The sequence below is a fragment of the Malaclemys terrapin genome, chromosome 20 (genome assembly GCF_027887155.1).
Source record: "Malaclemys terrapin pileata isolate rMalTer1 chromosome 20, rMalTer1.hap1, whole genome shotgun sequence".
In the NCBI taxonomy this organism is placed as follows: domain Eukaryota; kingdom Metazoa; phylum Chordata; order Testudines; family Emydidae; genus Malaclemys; species Malaclemys terrapin.
The window spans coordinates 3660478-3670279 of record NC_071524.1 but is presented as its reverse complement, the minus strand read 5'-3'; positions in this window follow the sequence as shown (position 1 = coordinate 3670279).

The window sequence follows — 9802 nt, the reverse complement described above, 5'->3', positions numbered from 1 at the left end:
ACAGTTTATTTAAACCCCGTTCCTGGAAAGGAATTGCAGGGGGGAATTTACACATCTATTGTATATAGCCCAATGGGGGCATAGTAGAATTTGTAGAGAGTTTTGAAGTCTATCTCCATGAGATTATTTCTGAGAGAACTACCAAGATGACAGCCAGGGAATGGGAGTGGAGCTGTATCACTTTCAATAGCTTAAGATTTCTTTCTTCTGCATTATTTGATCTCATTTATGTGTGTTTCAGTCATGTAAATTCTGAGATAGATATTGTCTCAATACACATACATTAGCCAATCATTACATGAGACAAAAGGTTTAGATTCACAACTTGAAGGCAAGGAGTGTATTGAGGCAACTCCAAGGGAAATACTATTTATGGAGATATCAATCTAAATTCTACACGAGTTTTGTTATCTTCCCTTTAGGTTCTATCCATGGAAATTCACCCATACTCGTCTGCTGAAAGATCAAATCATGGAAATCTGCCTCCAGAGAACGTGGAAGGCTGACGCAGACGGGGAACTGAAAGATGCCCACATTCAAATCAAAATGGAACATTGAGAACTGACTGTTGCAACGCTGGCCCCCACCAGTCCCTAGATCAGGGGTGGCCAACCTGAGCCTGAGAAGGAGCCAGAATTTACCAATGAACATTGCCAAAGAGCCACAGGAATATGTCAGCAGCCCCCCATCCACTACCCCCCTCCAGCCCCCAGCACCTCCCGCCCACCGCCAGCCCCGCCAATCAGCGCCTCCCACTCCCTCCCCGCTCCTCCCACCCGCCACAATCAGCTGTTTTGCAGTGCGCAGGAGGCTCTGGTGAGGAGGGGGGAGGAGTGAGGGCATGGCAGGCTCGGGGGAAGGGGCAGGGCCTTGGGGGAAGGGGTGGGGTGGTGGCAGGACCTGGGGCAGAGCAGGGGATTGAGCAGTGAGCACCCCACAGCATATTGGAATGTTAGCATCTGTAGCTCCAGCCTGGGAGTCAGTGCCTATGCACGGAGCCACAAAGTAACCTCTGAAGAACCGCATGTGGCTCCGGAGGCACAGGTTGGCCACCCCTGCCCTAGGAAAAGGAGACACCAACCTGTCATGTGTGATCTAATGAGCAGGAAAAGGATCTGGGAGCCTAGAGCCCCCACAAGGAAAAGTTAGTGGGTGTTTAGCACCCACTGGCAGCCAAGCTCTGCCCTGCCCGCAGTGCATCTCGCCCGCCGGCGGCCGCACTGAGCAACTCCTCCCACTCCCTCCCAGCACTTCCTGCCCACTGCAAAACAGCTCTTTCATGGAATTCAGCATGCTCCGGGAGGGTAGGGGAGGAGCGGGGACATGGCATACTTGTGGGAAAAGGTGGGGCGGAGCTTTGGGGAAGGGGTGGAGTGGGGGTGGGGCCTTTGACAGAGCGGGAGTTGAGCACCCACTGGCCAGAGGGGAAGTCGGTGCCTACTGAGGGGATGGACAAAGGACTGATAGAATCATAGAATATCAGGGTTGGAAGGGACCTCAGGAGGTATCTAGTCCAACCCCCTGCTCATGGCAGGACCAATCCCCAACTAAATCATCCCAGCCAGGGCTTTGTGAAGCCTGACTTTAAAAACCTCTAAGGATGGAGATTCCACTACCTCCCTAGGGAACCCAGTCCAGTGCTTCACCACCCTCCTATTAGGAAATAGTGTTTCCTAATATCCAACCTAGACCTCCCTGACTGCAACTTGAGACCATTGCTCCTTGTTCTGTCATCTGCCACCACTGAGAACAGCTGAGCTCCATCCTCTTTGGAACCCCCCTTTCAGGTAGTTGAAAGCAGCTATCAAATCCCCGCTCACTCTTCTCTTCTGTAGACTAAATAAGCCCAGTTCCCTCAGCCAATCCTCATACGTCATATGCCCCAGCCCCCTAATCATTTTCCTTCCCCTCCGCTGGACTCTCTCCAATTTGTCCACATCCTTTCTGTAGTGAGGGGCCCCAAACTGGACACAATACTCCAGGTGTGGCCTCACCAGTGCCGAATAGAGGGGAATGGTCACCTCCCTCGATCTGCTGGCAATGCTCCTACTAATGCAGCCCAATATGCCGTTAGCCTTCTTGGCAACAAGGGCACACTGCTGACTCAAATCCAGCTGCTTGTGCATTGTAATCCTCAGGTCCCTTTCTGCAGAACTGCTGCTTAGCCAGTCAGTCCCCAGCCTGTAGCGGGGCATGGGATTCTTCCGTCCAAAATGCAGGACTCTGCACTTGTTCTTGTTGAACCTCATCAGATTTTTTTTGTCCCAATCCCAATTTGTGTAGGTCACTCTGGACCCTATCCCTACCCTCCAGGGTGTCTACCTCTCCCCCCAGCTTAGTGTCATCTTCTAACTTGCTGAGGGTGCAATCCATCCCATCATCCAGATCATTAATGAAGATGTTGAATAAAACCAGCCCCAGGACTGACCCATGGGAAAGCGGGGGAGGGAGTGGAGGAGAGGAGGCCCACGGTGAGCGGAAGGGACCCCACAGAGCGGGGGTGTAGTGCAGGAGAGGGGGAACTCAGCCAGGCAGCGGTGGGCGATGGGTGCTGGGAGAAGGGGCTAAGCAGATACAGGAAGAGATGGAGCACTGGAGGGGGCACCGGGGCCCAGGCATCCGGGGCCTGGTCTGCGGTTGTGCCAGGGGAGGCTTAGCCTCCCCGCCTATTATACCCACGGCCTGTGCTTCCTCTGAGGGATCTCCAGTGTCAATGTTCCCCGGAGCTCGCCTTCCCTGCCAGGCCTGAGCAACCAGAGCTTGTAACTAGACCACTCACAGCCTCCCCGCGGGGAGCGTATGGACACAAACAGGCTGGAGACAAGTGATGGCCGAAATCACTGGGGACTCGGGGAGCTGAGGAGGGGGCCACACCCCACAGGAGCTGAATTTCTGACTCGGGGCTGAGTAGTGCAGGTTGGATGCGCAGCACAGCTGTGAGGCTGTCTGCTGCGATCGATCCCCCGGGGGTCGATTTAATGGGGGTCTAGTGAAGACCCACTAAATCGACAGTGGAGCGCTCTCCGGGCGACTCGGGGACTACACCGGGAACGCCAGGAGTAAGGTAAGTCTCCCGTCGGCCCAGCACAGAGTAGACACAGCAGTAAGTCGACCTAAGCTACGTCGAATCCAGCTGTGTTATTCACGTAGCTGGAGCAGCGTCACTTAGGACGACTTACTGCGATAGGATAGACACTGCCTGAGGCCTGAGTTTCCACTGCAGTCTGGATGCTCAAACACCGGATTGGCAACACAAGTCACCAAGCCCAGGCCACACAGAGACAGGCTCAGTGTGCAGTGTGGACACCCCCTCACACAAGCCCAGGATTGTCAAATGAGGAAATCCTTCCTTTCGTTTGACTTGCTGGCAGAGGAGCCCAGTGATATTGGAGCTCCCCAAGCGTCAGTGACAAACGCAGCGCTCCAGCCACTGAGATCTAGGGCTCCCTGCTGAAAGAAACGCTTCAGGAGGGACAGGTCAAAGAGAGGTGTTGGTCTTTGGCCAAGGGCAGGGAGTCCCACCCTCAAATATAGACCATTTCCCTCGTTGTCTGTCTGTGCTGGGCCAGGAGCAATAACACGGCCTCCTGCATTTGCTATTGCAGAGAGTGGTTTCTGACGGTCTCCTCAAACACAGGGTGCGAAACAGGCCTCAGACCTGACTGGCTGTAAACAAGAACTAGACTGAGCCAGCTGAGAATTCAGATGTGCCCCTTGCCTAGAGCGATGGACTGAGCTGTGAGGGGACTGGAACCTGAGCTCCCAATGTTTAACTGGCACTCGTTCAGCATCTTTCCTCCGAGTGCCGTCACTGTAGGTTAAATACTCCAGCACCGGACTCCCTGCCAGCTCTGGGCCCCACAAGCTTTCCTTGGGACTGGATTCTGTACAGCAGGGGTGCAGGGAACCAGCAGGTGCATGTGACTCCTTGGTGAGGTTTTGCGTGCAAGGTGTGTGTGTGAATCTTTGTGTGTCAGAAGCAATGAGTGTGGCACTCTCACTGAACCGACAGAGGGCCACGGTGGTTGGAGCGAGACAGCAGAAGAATAAAGGGGCAACGATGGGCATAACGATGATGATTGTGTTGTGTTTCATTTCTTAGATCTGGTGCCACCGCCCATCCCTTTAGCCTTGTAGTTTACCAAGGGTAAAACTAACCATCTGTTCAGATACAAGGGAGTGTTTGTGTTCATTTCCGCTAGCTACACAGGGGTTTGATGTTGCTGCTTTCAATCCTCCAGCTCTGCCGGGATAAGGAACAATTCAGGCCGTCACTGAACTGAAGGAGGGAGATGATTTTCTGACAGGGAGGGACGCCTCCTCTTCAAGGTGTTTGGCAGGCAGCCTCCTTCCCAGCTCTATCCTGACAACAGCCAGTTGAAAGGGACCCTCCCCAGCCCTCCTCAGCCTGGTGAAAGTGAGCCAGTGAGTGAGCGTGGGGGAGAGCAAGCGACGGAGGGAGAAGGAGTGAGCGGGCCGGGACCTCGGCGAAGGGGCGGGACATGGGTGGTCAGTTTTGTTGGGTCAGAAAGTTGGCAACCCTAGATCCAGGGGAATCATCCACTATGATTCTCTTCTCAGCGAATTATCACTTCACATTGTTTGCTTAGACCAGCCTCCCCGGCCCACTCACTGCTGTGCGGGGCTGTAAGTGTGTCCATTGCTGGACAGCAGGAATTCCTGCCCATTTCCCTTCCGGCTGGAGCAGGATTGGAGTGTGTTTGTGTTAATGACATTGCTGTAGATTGTTGTTCGTTCCCCATCTTGACAATTCAGACAGTCCCTTTCCCATTCAGATCTCCATCATATCGTTCCAATAGCAGGGGTCCGGTTTTCTCTGGGGCACTGACATGTTTCAGGGGGTTGGTGAGTGAACTCAGCCTTGCATTCCGTCCTTGATGAGGCGAGGCAAGGGTGGTCAGTTTTGTTGGGTCAGAAAGTTGGCAACCCTAGATCCAGGGGAAAAAAACACCCAACGAGGCTGGCCAGGGGCAGGACATCAGCTTGGAGGGGAGGGGTGGGGGTGGCAGTGACATCACAAAGTCCTGTTGCAGGAACTCGGCCTATTGGGCAAAGGTGGTGGGGAGGGGGTGACCTCACAGAGAGACCCTGACATCAGCTGGGCAGGACAAAGGTGCAGGGCCAGGCTAGTCTCTGAGACCCCCCAGGCTTTGCTGCCGCACGTCTCCTTCGCGAGGTCTCTCCTCGAGGACTGAGAGAGAATTAGGATTCATGGATGTGAGCATGAAGAAGAACCTCTGTGGAGTTTTCTCCTTTCCTACCATTGATTGTGCCAGAAAACAAACTTCCCTTTTATAAGGTAAGAGGCCCAGAGAGGTTTGGAACCTGTTCAGTCTGATCCCCCTGGTGCAGGCAGCATTCTAGGCCCAGAAAACACTGGCTTAAGGGGGCAGAATTTGATTTCCTACCTAGGACATTGATGCTTGGAATCCCTGGGGACATTGGAGTTTATCCTTTTTGGTTTCATTTTCCTCCCTCCTTTCTCCTCTTCTCTTGCTTCTTTTTCCCCTTTTCCCGGCTTCCCTCCCTCTACCAAGGAGGGGTGTGTGTGGCGTGTGGATGGGGTGGGGGGTGCTCTCATTGCGGGAGGTCCTCACAAAGAGGTGGGGCTGGATCTGAGAGTGATCCCCTCTGATGGTGGCCTGGGCCGTCCTTTGGGACATCTGGTGAGACCTCTCACCCTCCCGCCCCTCAGAGTCTCAGTGCTGATTGGCCGAGCAGGAGGCTATCAACAGCGAGGAGACTCAGGTCCTTTTGGTCTCTTTTCAAATCAGGCAAATAAGTCACAACCAATCCAATGTATGGGATTAATCTTGCTGCTTCTCTCCATTAATTATCTCTTAGCAGTTCATGATTTCCTCTAATGTTCTAAGTCTTCTAAAATACTTGCTGAATAATTACTATGAACCACTGTTGGTGGCCTTTTGGGTCCCCATGTGCGGAATGAATTCTGTTGTGTGCACCAATATGGAGGTGAAGTGTGACACATCACCTGTATATTGGTGCACATTACAAAATTCCTTCTGCACCTGGATGATGTGTGGCAGGGGTGAGGCTGAAGGGTTCGGAGTGTGGGAGGGGACTTGGGGGGGGCAAGGGTTGGAGTGCAGGGGGGTGAGGGCTCTGGCTGGGGGTGCGGGCTCTGGGGTGGGGTTGGGAATGAGGGGCTTAGGGCTAGGGCAGAGGGTTGTGGTGCTGGGGTGTGAGGGCTCCAGCTGGCGGTGTGGGCTCTGGGATGGGGTTGGGGATAAGGGGCTCAGGGCTATGGCCGAGGGTTGAGGTGCAGGGGGGTGAGGGCTCCGGCTGGGGTTGTGGGCTCTGGGGTGGAGCTGGGAATGAGGGGTTTGGGGAGCAGGTTGCATGAGGGAGAGAGGACTCCCCCAGCCCTTTCTCCCCACAGCAGCCCAGGGCCAGATGAGAGGGCCCCTGTCTCCTAGCCACAGCACCTGTGGTGGGGCTGGGCTGGGGGAGTGGACAGGATGTATTTTTCCTAAATCAAAAGGGGGAAGGGAAGGAGTTATGCTTCAGTTTTTACCTCATAAACTTAAGTCCTGTCTAACCTACAAGATGCTATGGGAATAAGACACCATGTCATGTGGTGACATCACAAGTGCAGAGGGTGTGAGAACTGCAGCAACCGAGAGCGCAAGGGATTTAGAGTCAGATTGCTTCAAATGCTGCATTCGTTGGCTGGCATTTAACAGAAACGCTTAGCTAACAGAATGGAGAAAGGAATTCTCTGCTAAAGATTCAACCTGCCCCTTTGGCCAACTCCACCCCTTCCCTGAACAGAGTGTGCTCAGAACACCCCCCCCCCCCCAAACACACACACACAAGCCCACAGCTGGGCGCCCAGCACAAAGCAAGGGAGCGGGTTGCTTGGCTTGTTTTACTTTTCACTTTGCAGAAGGTTTTTTAAAAAGCATTTTCTGCTCCTGTTCCCCATGGTGAGGAAGCAGATGGTTGTGGGGAAGGGAACTTGAGAGCGGTGGAGCCATGGCAGTAGGGGGAAGTTGCCGGAGGCTGAACAGGGCAAAGGGGGGCTGAAGGTGACCAGGTGCGGTGCGGGGAAGGGAACAGTTTGGGGAGGCTGAACGGGGCGATGAGGGGCAGTTGGAGGAGGCTGAAGGGGGAGATGGGGGAAGGGGACATTTGGGGGGAGGCTAAAGGGGGCAATGGGTTGAAGGAGGCAGGGGCAGAGTGGCAGTTGGGGGGGCTGCTCATCTCCATGGGAGGGGAGGAGGAAGAGGAGCTCCCCTTGTATCAGAAGCTGTTTCCTATTAGAACTTGTAACTTCACTGTTCCTGAGCAGGTTCCTGTGATTAAAGGAGAACTAGATGGGTTCATGGAGGCCAGGTCCATCAATGGCTGTTAGCCGGGATGGGCAGGGATGTGTCCCTAGCCTCTGTCTGTCAGAAGCTAGGAATGGGGGACAGGGGATGGGTCACTGGATGATTCCTGTCTGTTCATTCCCTCTGGGGCACCTGGCTCTGGCCGCTGTCAGCAGACAGGACACTGGGCTAGACGGACCTTTGGTCTGACCCAGTCTGACCGTTCTTATCTTCTAATGTACTTCTCACATGCTCAGTAACATCTGCAAGTTGCTGCCCTCACGTGCCATCAGAATCTGCTCCCTGCAATCAAAGGCAGGGAAAATCCCCCTGAAGGGGGGAAATCGGAGGGGAGGGATGGGCAGAGGGACAAAACTGGGACAGGATCAGGGGTTCAGACTGGGGTGGGGGTCGGCCTGCCCTGCCAGGTAGGTGCAGAAGGGAAAACCCCCAGATAGAGGGAGGCAGAGGGGATAAAAGTTACCACGGGTGGGGGGAGCTGTCAGCAGCAGTTCCAAACTAGGGTGTGGTGGAGGGTAGAAGGACTTGTGTTCCTCACTGGATGGTCCATCTCAGCACCCCCTCCCCAGGGCGTGGTGTTAAAGGCCCTGGGTGGCCCAGTGCCCAGCTCTGCTCTAGCTGAAATGGTGACTGAGCTGCCAAGGGAGACTTGATCCAGGGAAATAGTTTAAACCTCCCCCCTCCCCCCATCATAAAACAAACTGATGATCATCAGTTCATCACTTCACCACTGAACTGCCCAGTGCCTGGCTTGGAGATGGGGGCAGGAGGAGAGAGACAAGAGTGAGATTTCAGCATCTCCAGGTAGTCCCACGGCTCCAGTAGCCCCAACAAACACTGTGGGGTTTTAATTCATAGCTGTTGTCGGTTTTGGGGAGACCTTGGTGCACCAGCGGGGGAGGGTGTCTGACGGGGTGGATGGTCTGGCTCAGGGTGGGTGGCTGGCACAGCTGGGAGGTGGAGGGGTCTGTGTGGTGTGGGAGGGTAGGGGATGGATCGGTGCTGTGGGAGAGGAGAAGGGGGGTTGTTGGCAGGGGGCGATTGGGTTGTACGGATGGGGCCTGGGTCTGGGAGGGGCCTGGGGGAGGGAGAGGCTATAGGGGACTTGGATCGGGGGCTTGTGTCAATGGCATGGCTGTGGCTGTTGGGCTGGGAGGTAGTGAGGGGCAGCAGCATGGCTGTCCCCAGGGGGACACAGCACGGCTGTGGGGGGTTGTGGGGGGTGGGGCTGTCGGGTGGCACAGCTGGATGGGGTGGCTGCTCCCTGGCTTGGGGCGAGGAGGACAGTCGGTGGGGGATTGTGGAGTGGTGGGCCACACTGGGGCCTGGGGGCTTGTGGGGGGAAGCCCCATGGGGCTGTGGGCGGGGTAGTGGGGTGGCACTAGACCACGGTTGTTGGTCGGCCTTGGGGCATCTCTGGCTGTGTGCACCAGCGGGGGACGGGGGGTCTGTCACCCACTAGGCGTAAGTTGTGGCATCGACTGATCTAGTGACATTTTGTATCTTCATTCTTATTTAAAAACACAGCTCGATCCCCTCGGCCCGGCGCCTTTGAAATCCCTGGGCCCCTGGGCATGGACCCCTTGGCCCCACGTCCCTGTTGGGGGCTGGGGGTGATGCCACAAGACATGAATAAGAGCCAGACCCCCCGGCCAGACCCAGGGACTCCAGCTCGCCAGGGCCCAGGAGGCGCCGGGCAGAGCGATCCGGGGCCCAGCCCCGCAACAGGAGTGAATTGCGGGCGCTGCATTGCCAGCCTCCCGGGCCTCGGCTGCTGCCTTGGGGCCCCCCTGAGCCCTGGCTGCGGGCGGGGGAGGGACATTCCCGCTGCCCCCCCAAGAGACTCTCCCCGGGCAGAGACCCCGGCCCGGCCCCCCTGACTGGGACCCTGAGCCCCCCCGGCAGTGCCCCACGTGGGGAGAAGGGGAGACCTGCCCCCCGCAGGGAGCTGCTCCCGGTGCAGCCTGTGTGGGGCGGGGGGCCCAGGCTGCTCCCAGCGGGGCGAGTCCCAGCCTCGGGCAGAGGGAAGCGGCTGCAGTGCCCAGGGTTTGCAGGGGGTGGGGGTGGGGCAGCGACATGTGGGGAGCCGGGGGGAGGGGGAAGGGTTGTGGGAGGGGGCAGGAATTGGGGAACAGGGATGCAGGAGGGGGGTGAGCAGGGATGTGGGAGGGGGCAGGAGGGGGAAGGGGAATGTGGTAGGGGGCGGGAGGGGGGTGACCAGGGAAGTGGGAGGGGGCAGGAATTGGTGACCAGGGATATGGTAGGGGGGTGACCAGGGATCTGGGAGGGGGCAGGAATTGGGGAACAGGGATGTGGTAGGGGGTGAGCAGGGATGTGGGAGGGGGCGGGAGAGGGGTGACCGGGGATGTGGGTGGGAGTAGGAATTGGGGAACAGGGATGTAGGAGGGGGAGGGAGAGGGTTGACCGGG